Raw genomic sequence first — 14,867 nt, forward strand, 5'->3', positions numbered from 1 at the left:
GATTAAGAAAATGTGGTATTTATACACAATGGAAGAAGAATGAAATTTTGTCGTTTGCAGGTAAATGGATGGAACTGGAGAACATCATCTTAAGTGGAGTAAGCCAGGCTCAGAAAGTCAAGGCCACTTGTTTTCTCTCATGTGTGGAATACAGACCCAATCCAAATACAAGCAATATTATGAAAAATAGGTCAGGGAAGGTCACTAATGGGAGAAGGACGGCAAAAGAAGGAAGTTAAGTAGGGAGAAGGACGGCAAAAGAAGGAAGTTAAGAAGGTGAATATGGCTGATGTACTTCCTATACAAGAATGAATACAGAATTTTTAAACCTGTTGAAATCACCATAAGAAGGGGACTAACCAATTCAGGTATATATATATATGGAGATGTCACAATGAAATACCCTGTATTGCTATCTTAAACAACAAAAATGTCATTTTTTTTTTCAAAAACAGAGAACAGGAAGGCAAAAGATGTCCTGCTTGGGGGTTGGCACCAGTGGGAGGGGGCAGGGTACAAGGAAAGGGTGTAGGACAGTGAGTATAGTGGAAATATTATGTACACATGCATGAAAATGGAAATTGAGACCTGTTGAAACTATTCCAGGAATGGGGGGAGGGATAAAGGAGAATGATGGAGGGGGTGCATTCAATTATGATATATTGTAAGAACTTTTGTATATGTCACAATGTACCCCCAGTACAACAATAATAAAAAAAGAAAGACAAAAAAATTTTAAATGTATGATTTATATGCAAGATTGAAATAATACTGTTTTTACTTAACAGAATAACTTAAGCCATGTTCCTTGTGGGTAAATATTTATAACACTGATATTAGTGGTTGCAAGTTTCTTGTCCCAATGTTTCTTCCACTTTGGGGTTTTTTTGTTTGTCCTTGTTTCTTACCTTATGCATGCTAGGAAAGTGCTCTACCACTTGAACCATGCTCCTAGTCCTTTTGTTTGTAGTTGTTTCTGAGGTAGTATATTATTAACTTTCTCCCAGCTATCTTAAAAATATTCCTGCTTCTGTCATTCAAGCATCTGGGATTACAGGTGTGTGTCACCATGCCCAACTTCATCCAGTATAGCTAAAAGAAAAAACCCACCACATGAGCCATTCTGTCTGAATTATGATCAGATGTCACAGTTTATTTGCTTTGTCACCAGCACAATTCCTGCTCCCACCAGGGTTCCAGGTTATGTACTGAGCACTGTACCCTTGTCACCTCATTCAATCTTTGCCATGTTTCAGAGGTAAAGTAAGGAAAGTTTCCAAAGACTACACAGGCAGAGATACACTCTGTGAATCAAGGAAATATGAGCTGAACTCCAAGACTTTGCTGTCCAGTCCTAATCTCCAATAATGAAGGTGGAAGCCAAGCACCCACAGTGTAGGGCTGTTTGCACAGGTCACAGAGCACAGCCAGATTCAGGTGGAGACCATTCCCATCACCGTGATAATTCCTCATGCTGCCCTTTCATAACCTCCCCCACTTTCCCCCCACCTCACCCCCTCCCTAACCCCTTCCAGCCATCCATCCTTGAATTGAATGTTGTAATTCAAGAATGTCATATGTAAATAACATTATTGTAGGTAACCTTTGGGGATTGGCTTTTTTTTTTTTTCCGGACAGGTTGTGGTGTGCACCAATTGTTCATTGCTGAGTAGTATTTCACAGGATGGATGAGTCACGGTTTGTATAACCTGTCACTCATTGAAGGACATCTGAATTGTTTCCAGCTTTGGGTTATTACAAATACACTTACTATGAACTTTCGTGTGCAGGTTTTTGTGTGAACATAAGTCTTCATTTGTCTTGAATAAATGCCTAGGTTAAATTGTTGGGTAATATGGTAGTCTCATGTTTATTTTTTAAAGAAATTGCCCACCTCTTTCCCAGAGTGTCTGCACCATTTTACATTGTCACCAAAAAGGTATGGATGATCCACTTTTTCTACATCCTTGCCACTATAGTGTGTGTCTGCCATTAGTGTGTGTGTGTGTGTGTGTGTGTGTGTGTGTGCGCGCTATCCATCCTGATAGGAATGTAGTGATGCCTTACTGTGATTTTAATTTGTGTTTTCCTGGTGTCTAATGAGTATCTTTCCATGTGTTGATTGGTCATCTGTATACCCTCTTCAGAGAAATGTCTCTTGTGTCTTTTGGCCCTTTTCTAATTGCATTGCTCTGGTTTTTCTTACTGTTGAGTTTGAAATTTCTGTGTATAGTCAGATGTGTAGTTTGCAAATGCTTTTTTCCTCAGTCTATAGTTTGTTCATCCCCTTTAAAGGGTCTTCCATTGAGCAAAAGAAGTTTCCAATTCTGATAAAGTCATCACTTTTTTATTTCATTGTTTGCGCTTTTGGTGTCCTATCCAGGAACTTTTTTTTTAACTCAGAAACTTTTTTTGTGGTGCAGGGGATCACACCCAGGGCCTTGTATGTCCTAGGTATGAGCTCTACCATTGAATTATGCTTCCAGTTCCTGTCTAAGAAGTTTTCACATCTCCCTAGACCCTGAATATTTTTTCTTAAAAGATTCTGTTTCACAGTTAAGCCCATCATTCATCTTGAGTTAATTTTTGTAGAAGGCATGAGACTTAGATTAAGGTCTTTCTCTCTTCCTTCCTTCCTCCCTCCCTCCCTTCTCTCTCTCTTTCTCTCTCTCTCTCCTCCATTTTTGCTTGCATAGAGACATTTGTTGCAAAGGCTCCACTAACTGCTCTTGCACCTTTGTCAGAAATCATTTGGGCACATCTGCGTGGGTGTGTTTATTAATATGTAATTCACATAGCACACAATTTCCATTTAAAATATCCATTCAGTGGGTTTTAGTATATTCACAGTTTTGCAACCATTAGCACAATCAATTTTAGAACATTTATAACCTATGAGAAAAACAAGACTATGACATATAAAAAAATCCTCTGGGATGCCAGAAGTAGAGAAGAGTGCCGATCAGGTAAGCCTGTGATACAGGGCAGTCCGGTTCTATGCCATCTCAGCCTGAAGCCCCAGAAGGACTTTGACATTTACCCACAGCCACCACTGCCTCCCACAGGCATTGACCTTTGATCCTCAACCTCAAGAGGACATACATTTGTCAGGTTTCTGTAACTACTTAAAAAATACTTCCTTTAATAACTTACAAAGAGGAAAGTTTTCTTTTGGCTCACAGGTTTACAGGTCTCAGTCCTTGATGGCTTAGCACTATTGCTTTGTGCCTGTGCCAACACAGCATAGCAGGAGTGGATAGGGGAGCCCAGCAGCCCACCTCATGGTGGGGAAGGAAAGAGAGGAAGAGGAAGAGGCTGGGGTCCCTCAGTATCCTACAAGGGCGCACACCCAGTGATCAAAAGACCTCAGACTAGCCCCACCGCTACCTCTTAAAGTTTCCACGCCTCCCAACCTCACCATGGACTGGAGACCAAGCCTTGAACCTTCAAGAAACACTTAAGATCCGAACCACTGAGGATAGGTTAGGGTTTTCCCTCATAGAAGACCGAGCCCCTTCTGCCAACTCTCTGCATCACGTCCTCCATCTCCTGCGCAGCCATTCCTTTACAAGTCATCCCAATAAGGGGAGCGGGGTGGGGAAGGCACAAAGACTGCGGAGACTTGGGTATCTATTCAGAGGCTCAGCGTGCAGAAGCAAATTCAGCCCTCAATGCCTACAGCAATTGAGGTTTTCACCTCCTAGAGCAAGCAAGCCCCAGTGAGTAGACTGCCGGGTCTCTGGGATGAAGGACAACCTTCCTGGTGTCCCTGCCAGTCCCCAGACAGGTGTCTGCCTCCCTAGGCCTAGCTGCCCCAGTCTCTGGGATCCGACAGGCTTCCGCTCCCCTGGTGGCCTCCAGGCTGGCGAGCGTCCCTCTGGGCTCCGGTGCCCCTTCCCGCCTCGCAGGCTTTGGACTCACGTGACCAGGCATCTGGTGGGTGAACCACTGAGGACCCCAGACGAGCTGGCGTTGAGGGGTGGGACGGCCTTTGGGCGGGGGTCGCGCGTGATGAGCGAGTTTTCCAGGCTGCGCACTGCGAGCGCACGGGGCGCAGCGGGCGGTGCTCGGGCTGCGGGCGGGTCGGTCCCCCGAGCGCGCGCGGAGGGACGCGGGGCCTCGCCCAACCTCCAGCCCCGACGGCCGCAGCACACAGGGCACCAGGGTCCTGTACCCCGGCGACCACCCAAAGTCAAGGCAGGAAAAGATCCCGCCCCGCTCGGCCTCCCGCGCGCGGTTGTTGGTTGTAGTGGGCGCCGGGGAGGCAGGGTGGCGCCCCACCACGGGAACATCTTCAGGGGCTCCCTGCAAGACCTGAGGCCCAGACTCTGCCTGCATAGGAGAAAGCTGCGGGTTCTGTTAAGGGGGACTTGAGTTTTCTGTAAAACAGAGACCGGCACCCTGAAATCCCACCCTGTACGTGAGCACGTGGGGATGGGGCCCTCCCAGGCAGGGCCAGACAGCCTGACCCCTTTGCTTGCTCTCCTGGGGATTGAAGACGAAGGCACCAGGGAGGACTTCCTGGACCTAGGGAAAGGGTGCTGGATGGGGGCGGGGGGGCGAGGAGTGTTGTGGGCTCTGTGCTCAGGCTGCTGTTGGTCACCCTAGCGAGCTTGGACTCTTGGTGTGTGGGGGTAGGTGGGGGCTGGTTCTCTGTGACCAGGCTTCTGGCACTCCTAGGCAGGGTTTGGAATTAGCCAGACCCAACCAGGGGCCTTAAATGGTCCTCACCTCACGACATTGGTGTCCTCAGACATATGGAGTCCCTTCAGGGTTGAAGTAAGGGACACCGATCAGATTCTGGTTTTGGAAAAATCAGTCTGGAATCTGGTGGAATACAGGTAGGAAACCAGGTAAAGACAAAGATGGGCTTTCCCAATTGAGGGCAGCCCCTAAGGTCACAAGGGGAGTGAAGATGAACCACTGCGGCAGGGGAGGTGGTTCCCCAGGCAGAGTGTTACAAGGGCAGGGTGGGTGAGGTTGGGGACAGACTCGCAGTGGGTAGTGAGAAGGAAAGAGTCAACTATGTCTTCCAGCCTCCAAAAGGTATGACCTGTGCTTCTGTGAGCACAGTTATCAACGCCTGCCTAGGAGGCCCTGCAAGAGAATTGTTTGCTCACTACCCTTGAGGACTAACATGAGCTTACCTGGGAGAGACACAAGCAAAGAGTACAGATTAGTTCAGCAAGTTCCTTCCTCCAGGTGCCCTGAAGAAACAGAAGAGGCAAGACAGAAGGACCAAAGAATAAAACAGAAAGAAAGAACACTGAAGTGGTTAACACATTAGTCAGAAAATAGGGACTCTGCCAGGTGCCAGTGGCTCATGCCTGTAATCCTAGCTACTCAGGAGCAGAGAAAGAGGATTGTGGTTCGAAACCAGTCCTGGGAAATAGTTGCAAAGCTGTATCTTGAAAATACCCAACACAAAAACAGGACTGATGGAGTGGCTCAAGTGGTACAGCACCTGACTAGCAAGTGTGAGGCCCTGAGTTCAAGTCCCAGTGCTGCAAAAAAAGAAGCAAGGACTCTTAATAGCTGTTTTTTGTCAAGATTTTATCTTTAATTGCAATGTCAATACATGCACATTAAAGTAAAAAAAATTAAAAAGTCTTCCTGTCTTCTCACTCAAACTCAACTACTGGTTGAGTTTTATCAAATGGTGTTTTCCTTCCAGTCTTACTTTCTCATAAGATGTTCAAACTTTTGACAAAGTTGTGGTGACACTGTTTTTACTATTGCAATCCCTCTTCACTTGAAATGATCTCAAAAACTTGATGAACTCCTGGGTTAGCTTAGACATTGTAGTGTTGCATCCTGGCCTGCCAGCTCAGCTTAACTGCTGAGTCCCAAATTCCAGTGAATCTACAAATTGTGAATGCAAATGCTACTTGGTCTGCTTACCTTTTGCTTTACAGCAGAAGTTAAGGACTCTGGCTTCCTGACGCTTATTAATCCTGTTCTCTTCTGAAAATCTTTTGGCAACTGTGAGCATAGTGACTTAGAAACCCCACCAGTATAATTAACTTCCAGTGGAAGCAAAGAGGAAGTGTGGGTTGAGGTTAGTTAATAAGATTGGGAAAGGCTCCTGTATTATATGAAGTGTGTGGGCTACAGACGAGGGCCGTAGGGAATAATCAATGCCATTGTTGGTTGGGTTCAGATTGATTTCATAAGCAAGAGCTGAGCTATTGAAATATCATCAGAGAGAGACATTGCCTTGCTAATTTAAACTCCACCAAAAACGAGATCACAGCTTTCTGGCCCAGGAGAGGGGAGGAGATGTTTACCACTATTCACATCACAATCACAGTGAGAACCAGGGCCTTTTCTGACCCCTCAGGAAACAGGCCCTGTGTTTTGAGTTCAGAGACCCAGAAGCAGAGTGCTCGGCCTCCTGTTGGAGTTGAGCTCTATCATTGCCTATGTCCTGGCCATGAAAGCTGTGGTCCACAAACCAGAAGCAATGATACCACCTGGGCCCTTGTCAACAGTGCAGAATCTCAGGCCCCAGCCCAGGCCCACCGAAGCAGAACCCATGTTTAGTCAACATTCCCATGCAGTGAACATATCAGATTCGAGAGGCAATTCTCTCTGTAACATCAGGAATCCTTCATTCCTGTACAGAAAAATCATGCCCTTGTTGAGGGTGTCAGTAAAAAAGGATGCTTAAAGAGGACAAGTATGGTTGCTGAGATCATCTTAAAAGGATTAAACAAATTCTCCCTCTTGAGGTTCAAGAATTCCAATCTTTGCCGTGTGTGATGGCACATGTCTGTAATTCCAGTTATTAGGGTGGTGGAAGCAGGAGGATCGTGAGTTCATGGCCAGCCTAAGCAAAGGCAGTAAGACCTTACCTCTAAAACAAAATATAAATGAAAGACCTGGGGGCATGACTCAACAGGTCAAGCACTTGCTAGCATGCATGAGGTTCCAAGTTCAATTCCTCCCAGTACTGCAAAAGAAAAAAAAGAATTGTATCTTTCCTTTTACCCTTTCAGGAGCTAGTTATGTCTCTCCCACTGGGGAGTGACACAGACAGGCCGTTTCTTCTTAGGAAGGTTTACATTGTAATGATACATACATTTTTAAAGACACATTGCAAAAGTTTTCAGTATTGTTAATTTTTTATAACTGGCTCTATTCCTTCTCTTTGGCTTCTTCTTATCCTTCCGTGTTCACGTTACAGACCAGACTCTGACTCAGAGAAAGGGGCCAGGATGGGGGTGGAGATGTACAACTTCCTCTTTGAGGTCATAGTCCTCAAAGAAATGAACCCCTGGGAGGCTAATTCTCTTAATTCCTAAAGCTGGAACTTTCAGCATGGCTGCTAAGGGAAACAGGATCTGGCTGCATCCAGGAAGAAAGGTTGTGCAGTATGGAATGAAGGCAATCAGAAAGCCTCTGGGTTTTCAGGACCCAGGACAGCACTGGGTTTTCAGGACCCAGGACAGCACTGGGTTGGCGATCTGCAGCCAGCTGGTGACCAAACCTAACTCTGGATTTACAACACCTCAGGACACCTGCTATGGCTTGAACATGTCTTGTCCCCTTGGAAACGCATGTAGAAAGTTGACTGCCATTCTTAAAGTGGGGCTTTAAGAAGTGATTAGGTGGGAAAGAGGTGTTAATGCCTTTCTTGCTGGAGTGGATTTGTTTTTACAAGAACAGGTTGTTATAAAGCCAGGCTGGCCCTTTCCCATGTACCCATTTTCAATTCTACTTTCTGCCATGACTCAAAGAGATATGGGGTCCTCTCCAGAAGCTGCTGCCATGCTTTTAGACTTCCAGGTCTCCACAATCGTGACTCTTTCTTTAATTGTTTTTTCTTTATAAATCACCCACTCTCAAGAATTTTGTCATAGCAACAAAAAATGAAATTCTCAAAATCTCTTAATGGGATTCATTCATTTTTAATGAAAAAATTAAAGGAGAACTGCTAGGGACTCTGAGATACTTCCTTGGAGCATCCACATCACAGAACAAAGACAACTGGTTGCAAATGTGTATCAGAAGCCTCAAGTGTCGATTGTGATGCAATATACACTGCTGCTGTCAGGAAATCTATCTAAAAGGAACAAGTATAGGGTGGCTACTGCAGTACCGTCTAGAAGCAGTGTAAGAGTCTAGCCATGGGAAAATGACTAAGGAAATTGAGCTATAAGGCAGCATATTTTCTAATCATTATGAAAACTACTCTTAGAAATGAATAGATTTCTTAATAATTAAAAGCAAACTGCCAAATAGCTTTATTTACTTAGCATTATCACACTTTCTCTTATATGCAGAATCTAGACCTAAAAGAATTTTTTAAATGACCTGAATGTAAAAGGGGGACTGCTTTAAGGAGGAGGTCGGGGGAGGGAGGACAAAGACAGGGAGATGGGGAGGTGAGTATGATCCAAGTATTTTATATGCATGTATGAAAACAGAACAATTGAAACCAATTAAAACTGTTTTTAAAAAGGGGTGATTAGAATGAGTAATGAGGAGGAGTGAAGGCATGGTACTTAGGAAGGTACAGCACTTGCCCAGCAAGCATGAAGAACTGAGTTCAAACCTCAGCACTGCCAGAAAAAAAAAAGAGTAAGAGGGTGAATTTGATCACCACACATTACATGCATGTATGAACATATCGCAATGAAAGCCTTTTGTGCAATTAATATATGCCAACAAAAATATAGTATTAATACAAAACAAGGAAAAGTCAAAAAAGAAAAACGTAAGAAAGTAAGTAAGATGACTTTTAAACTTTAATAAGAAGAGAAAAAGAAATCTATTCATGGGATTGACTGTGCGGTATCAAACACAGCAAAACAACCTGAGCTGTGCTTGTAAGGCATGCTCAATGACACTGGAAAGCGCCTCTGACAGAATGCTATTACTGATCTCACACACTTACCAAGCTTATTTAACTCTCCTCACAACTTACTGTGGTCAGAGGTGCTTACAAAGGCTCATGTGTGAAAGGCTTGCTTGAGACTGTGTCCTTGAGGGCATATTGAGGCCCTGGACCCCCATACTCTGTGTTTCCTGGCTGCAGAGGTGAGCAGCTTCCTCCACCATGATGTTCTTTCAATTCTTTTTTTAAGTGTCTTTTTTGCGTGGGACTGGGCTCTGAGCTCAGGGCTTTGTGTTCTCAAAGCAGGCGCTCTACCACTTGAGCCACACCTCCAGTCCCACTATGATGTTCTCCCTTAGCAAGGCCCAAAAACCATGAGGCCAAACAACTACAGGCTGAAACCTCCAAAACTGGGAGCCAAGATAAACCTTTCCACTAAGTTATCTCAGGCATTTTGTTACAGTAATGGAAAGCTGACAATACATAGCTCTCAGAGAAATATCATTATTGCTGTTATCCCCTTTTGAGGAAATTAAGACATACGAGCATTATAGAACTAGGTCAAGGTCTAAAGCTAGGAAGGGGTAGAAAAAAAATTGAGACTCATGCATACAGTAGAAACTCAAACATACATACACAGAAAAACACGATTTAAGGAGTCCCCTGACTTTAAACTTTTTTATTGAGCTTTAATTTAGATATAACTAAGCGCATAAATTTTACACACGCAGCTTAATTAAGTTTTCCGTGGTGTAAACTCATATATCTACCATCCATAGCAGCTTGTACTTACTTTCCAGCACCCAAAGACTCCCATGCACTGTTTCCCCATCAGCACCCCCAAGAGGCAGCCACCATCTGACCACTTTCACCATAGATTAGCCTGGGATATTTTTAATGTTATAAATGTAATAATACGGTAGCATCACCCCTCAGTATCCATGGGGATTTGTCTCAGGACCTCATGCACACAAAAATGCTCAGATGCTCAAGCCTCCAATATAAAATGTTGTGTTACTTGCATGCACCCAGGCTGGGGGTGGGGCTCAGGGGCAGAGCGCTTCCTTAGCAGGTGCCAGGCCCCAGATTGGATCCCTCACACTGCAGAAAAAAGAAAAACCTGAACACATTCTTCTGGATATTTAAATATCTCTAGATTGCTTACAATGCCTGATGCTGTGCAAACAGTGCAAATTATGAAAAGAAAGAAAGCCTATGTGTTCAACACATACAGATTTTTATGATTATTTTTAGTCCAAGTTGGTTGAATCCACCAATATGGAACCATGAATACAAGGGAACAAATGTATATATCTTGTGTTTGATTTCTTTTAGTTAACATGTTTATAAGACAAAACATCTGTGTTGCATGTCCCAGCAGTCCCTTTTCACTGCCATGTAGTATTCCATTGCAGAAATACACAATTTTTAATCCATTCTACTCCTGTTGGATTTTAGGTACTTTAATACTATAGGTAATGATTTTGTGAATATTCCTGCACATATCTCTGTTATATTCTAGTACAAGCCCTCATATCCAGTAGATACATAGCCAAAAATAGATTTGCTAAGTCTCAGGGTAGATACACAAAATAGTTATTTGAAAATTATTGTACCAATTTACACTCCCCTTTCTTCTTTAGTTTTATTTCTTTTATTCCTTTCTTAAAATTTTTTTTGTACAAAGGGGTAAAAACTAGAACAAAATGACAGCCTTGTCATGGAGGACAGTCAAAGCTTTGTGTGGGAAGCAGGGCCTCTGGGTTCCTCACTCAGTTATCTCACAAACAAGGGTGGGGGAGGAAGGACAAAGCAGCACCTGGACGAAAAACTTGACATTCTACCATGAGGATGCTGCCCTTAGTGGCAAGGACATTTTGAACTTGTCATCTCCAGACTGTCAGAAGTCCATTCTCTTACCACAATTACTCAGTGCCATGCTGATTTTTTTGCCGAGGGGCTGGGGGCTGGTACTGGGGTTTGAGCTCAGGGCCTTGCACATGGTTGGCAGGAGCTTTACAACTTAAGCCACACCCCTAGTCCCTTTCCTTTAGATATTGTTCACGGTTTCAAGTTTTTTCCCAGGGCTGGCCTCAGAGCAGGATCTTCTTATCTGTGCCTCCCAAGTAGCTGGGATCACCCAGTTTGTTGGTTGGGATGGGGTCTTCCTAATTTTTTGCCTGGGCTAGCCTTGAACTTTCTGATCTCCGCCTCCCAGGTAGGTGGGATTTATAGGCATGAGCCACTTTGCCTGGAGAAGCCATGACGCAGGAGGTGATTGAGGACTTAACTCTAAACCCCAGATCTGCTGCTGAATTACCCTGCTCACTCTCAGGTGTGAAAGAACCCCATGTGAAAATATGTGGAGTGCCGCAGGAGCAGGATAAAGCACACAGCCGTCTTGCAGGATGGCTGAAATCTGATCTCTTCTGCTCTGAATGGGTGGCAGAAACATGACAGCATTTGTTTTCATGAATTACAGTTTTCTTTGCCATTTCTGAGACGTACAGCTTAGCTGCAGCTGAACACTTACAATGAGTCATCCTGGAAGAGACCCAGAGGGGAAGAGAAAGGCCAGATAAACTCACCTCTGTGTCACAGCCTAACAGCATCCTCTCCAAAGGGATGAGGTAAGCCTGCAGGACTGGGTACAAATGTGGATGCCACCTGAACCCACAAACGCTCTCCTTTACCTTACTAAGATTCTTAACCACACTGACACTCGTTGTATGGACCCACTGTGCTGGGTCCTTGAAGAGACTCACAGTCTGCAGAGTAGAGAGATAAGCAAATGACGTCATTTCTGATGGAAAGTGTGGGGCTCAGGCCATGAGAGGTGAGTGTTGTCTGGAATAAAGCTGGTGTAATATGAGTCAAGAGGAAGAAAGGAGAGCAGTAGAACTTCTGAGTAAATAGTGATACACTGGGCTTTAGGTCTGGAGTGTGGCTCAATGGCAGAGAACTTGCCTAGCATGTGAAAGCCTTGGGTTCAATCCCCAGAGGTCAAAAGAGATCCCAGACACCATCCCCACCCAGGCACAGGAAATGTGTTATGACTGGGCTGGTCCTAACAACCAAGTTCAAGAGCAAGCACTTCTACATGCAAAGGAGGACTTACTGGGGTCCCTAGATGCTTCACTGCTTGTGGGGTCCTGCATGCCAGCTGGTTTCTCTGGGCTCAGTTTCCCTATGTGAAAATGGAGTTTGACAAGAGGTCTGTGTGAGTTTCTTGATGTACATTTTAAAGTGGTCATCACAGGTCACCTCCACTGTGTGGTTCGTCAGTTTATAATTTACAGCCATCGCCATGTATTCAACCAACCACAGATCAAAAAGATTTTAAAAAGTGTCTAGTGAACATGGATGGACTCTTTTCTTGTCATTATTCTCTAAACAAAATGCTGAAATAATTTTTTGAGTAGCACCTACATTTTATTAATTATTATAAGCAACCTAGAGGAGATTTGAAGTATAGAGGAGGATGTGCATAGGTTATACACATATACTATGCCATTGCTTATAAGGGAATTGAGCAACCTAGGGGACCCTGGAATCAATCCCCTAAAATGATGAGGAGTGGCTATATCTTAGTTATGCTCATGAACCCATTGTACATATCAGACTACAGAGGAGTACATGAAAAAGAAAGGCAGCCAGAGAAAAGGAAAAAGACAGTGACTTGAGGATGTGCACTGGAGAGGAAATGAGACCCCCTTCTCTTTAGTGCTTGAGTGGGTGTGACCCAGGACCCAGGACCCAGGACCATCCTGAAACATGGACAGCGGAGTCTCATCCTTCACAAGTGTTACCTTCTTCTGCTATCTTCAGAGTACAACATCTAAAACTAGATGCACATCAGTCCTGGAATGTGATGCGGATAAAACCGAATCTCTCCTGCACAGTATTCAAGCCTGGATAACTGAAGCAGGGAGTGAGAAGGGGCATGAGGAGACGGTATTGGGGTCATAGAGGCACGAGGCACATGAAGCCCTGGGATTTTCCCCTACAGAAAGCCAGCTGGGCAAGGTGGTGAGCATTTTTTTTGGTTGTAAAAAGCAACCAAAAGCCTGTGTCTGTCTTCAGAGTAAGGTGAACACCCAACATGAAAGAACTGCCTGTGTTAATTAGCTTTCTGTCACTATAATGAAATCCCTGGGATAATCAACTTACTTAGAGAAACGGGTTGTTGTGGCTCATAGTTTTGGAGGCTCCAGTCCGTAATTAATTGGCCCCATCTCTTTGGGACTGCAGTGAGGAAGCACACACAGCTGGAGCATGTACCAACGCAAATTTGCTTACCTCCTGGCATCCAGGAAGAAAGGGAGGAAGAAGAGACCGAGGTCCCATGATCCTCTTCTAGGGCTCACCCTCAATGACTTCTCACCACGCCCCACATATTAAAGGTTTCACCATCTCCCAAAAGTGCCACCCTGGAGACCAAGCCTTAAATACATGGACCTTTGGAGACCATTCAAGACCCAAACTATTGCACCACCATAAAGGAAAGAAGACAGTAGCATAAAAGTGTGTGTAAGGATGGAGGAGAGGCTGGTGCTCACACTTGTAATGGGGAGCAGGCCACATTCAATAAGTAGTTTTCCTGTGTGTTCTGTTCTTAGTGCTGGAGACCCAGAGCTGAAGCATCCAGTCACTATCTTGCTAAAAAAGAAAGACAAAGCAGACAGACACTCAAGTAAAAACAAATCCTAAAACAAATCCTTGCTCTGAGGACTCAGGATTCTTACCAAAGGGTTGCCATGGACCAGCAGCATCAGCATGGTCCACGGGACTGTTAGGAAGGCACAGTCTGCATTTTGTCAGGAACCTCAGAGTTTTAGGCACACTGCACCTCATGGTGTGGAACTATGGTTACCCTGGTTGGGAGGACTAATTGGGGAAGGGCTGATTGTGTCTGAGGTCAGGGGCTTCCCTGATGAAGCCACATTTGGCCAGCTCTTCAGAGAGGTGTAGGAACACGCACCAGTTGTTTAAGAAGAGGGAGAAAGAAAACCCATATAGAGGAAGGGGTAGGAGGAGAAGGCTGCAGACTGAAGGGAGATGAGCTCATCTGGAATTATAGGCAGGAACCATCTTAAGGAGTTTGTGTTTTGCTTGTTCCCCTGGATATAAAGTAAGCAAGAAGGGTTGTGTTCTCCAGGGACAGCGGTGATGTGTAATATGCATCATTGATGCCAGTGACCTTGTTCACAGTGGAATTAGGTTTTCAAGGGGAAAATCAGTAAGAACTAGTGCTATAAGGTTGGCTCACAGAGGGTGAGAGGGTCCAAGAGTTTGAAGGCAAACATGCACAATTTGCATCAAAGGCCATTTTTTTCTGAATATGATAAAGACAAGAAAATTATCAATTCCTCTAAATGATCTTAAGTCTAAACATGGGAAGTAATTTTTCTTGGAGGATAAAGTAGCAACTGTTTAATCTTTTACACGGCTGATAGCTGGAACTTACTTCTGACTCGGGTCTGAAAAGTCTAGTGTTCTGGTAAGGATGACCACATCAGACAGATCAGGGGCTGAATTCTTGCCCAGGACCCTGGCTCAGTGTGACCACTATTCCTCATGCAGGCCTCAGCCTTCCTTTGCCCCCTCACTGGCCAGTCCTCTCAGTGTTGATCCCGAGGAAGTCAGGAGGCTTTGAAAAAGGGTGAGAACATTTGTCAAACTCTGCTGTTACAATAATTATTGATTTCTTAAGTGGTCCTATATGTGGAATAGTGTAGCACATTTAATCTAGCACAGATAACTCAGACAGCTCCCACTTTTAGAGGGAAAGTCTTAGTATTCAAATGTGCCTTATTGTAGCAAAAGTCCTGGTGAAACTGAGGGAATACCTGGATAAACCCTTTAGACTTACCCATGTCACCCATGTCTCTTTAGTTGCTTTTAGTTGACTTTTACAAATCACCAGTTTTAGGGGAAGTTTGATTGCACATAGGAGAACACCGATTACTTCTGAGCTTCTAATCACCTTTCCAATGTCTCAGCCCATAAATATCCCTAAACCTCATCC

This window comes from Castor canadensis, chromosome 7 (genome assembly GCF_047511655.1).
Source record: "Castor canadensis chromosome 7, mCasCan1.hap1v2, whole genome shotgun sequence".
NCBI classification, from domain to species: domain Eukaryota; kingdom Metazoa; phylum Chordata; class Mammalia; order Rodentia; family Castoridae; genus Castor; species Castor canadensis.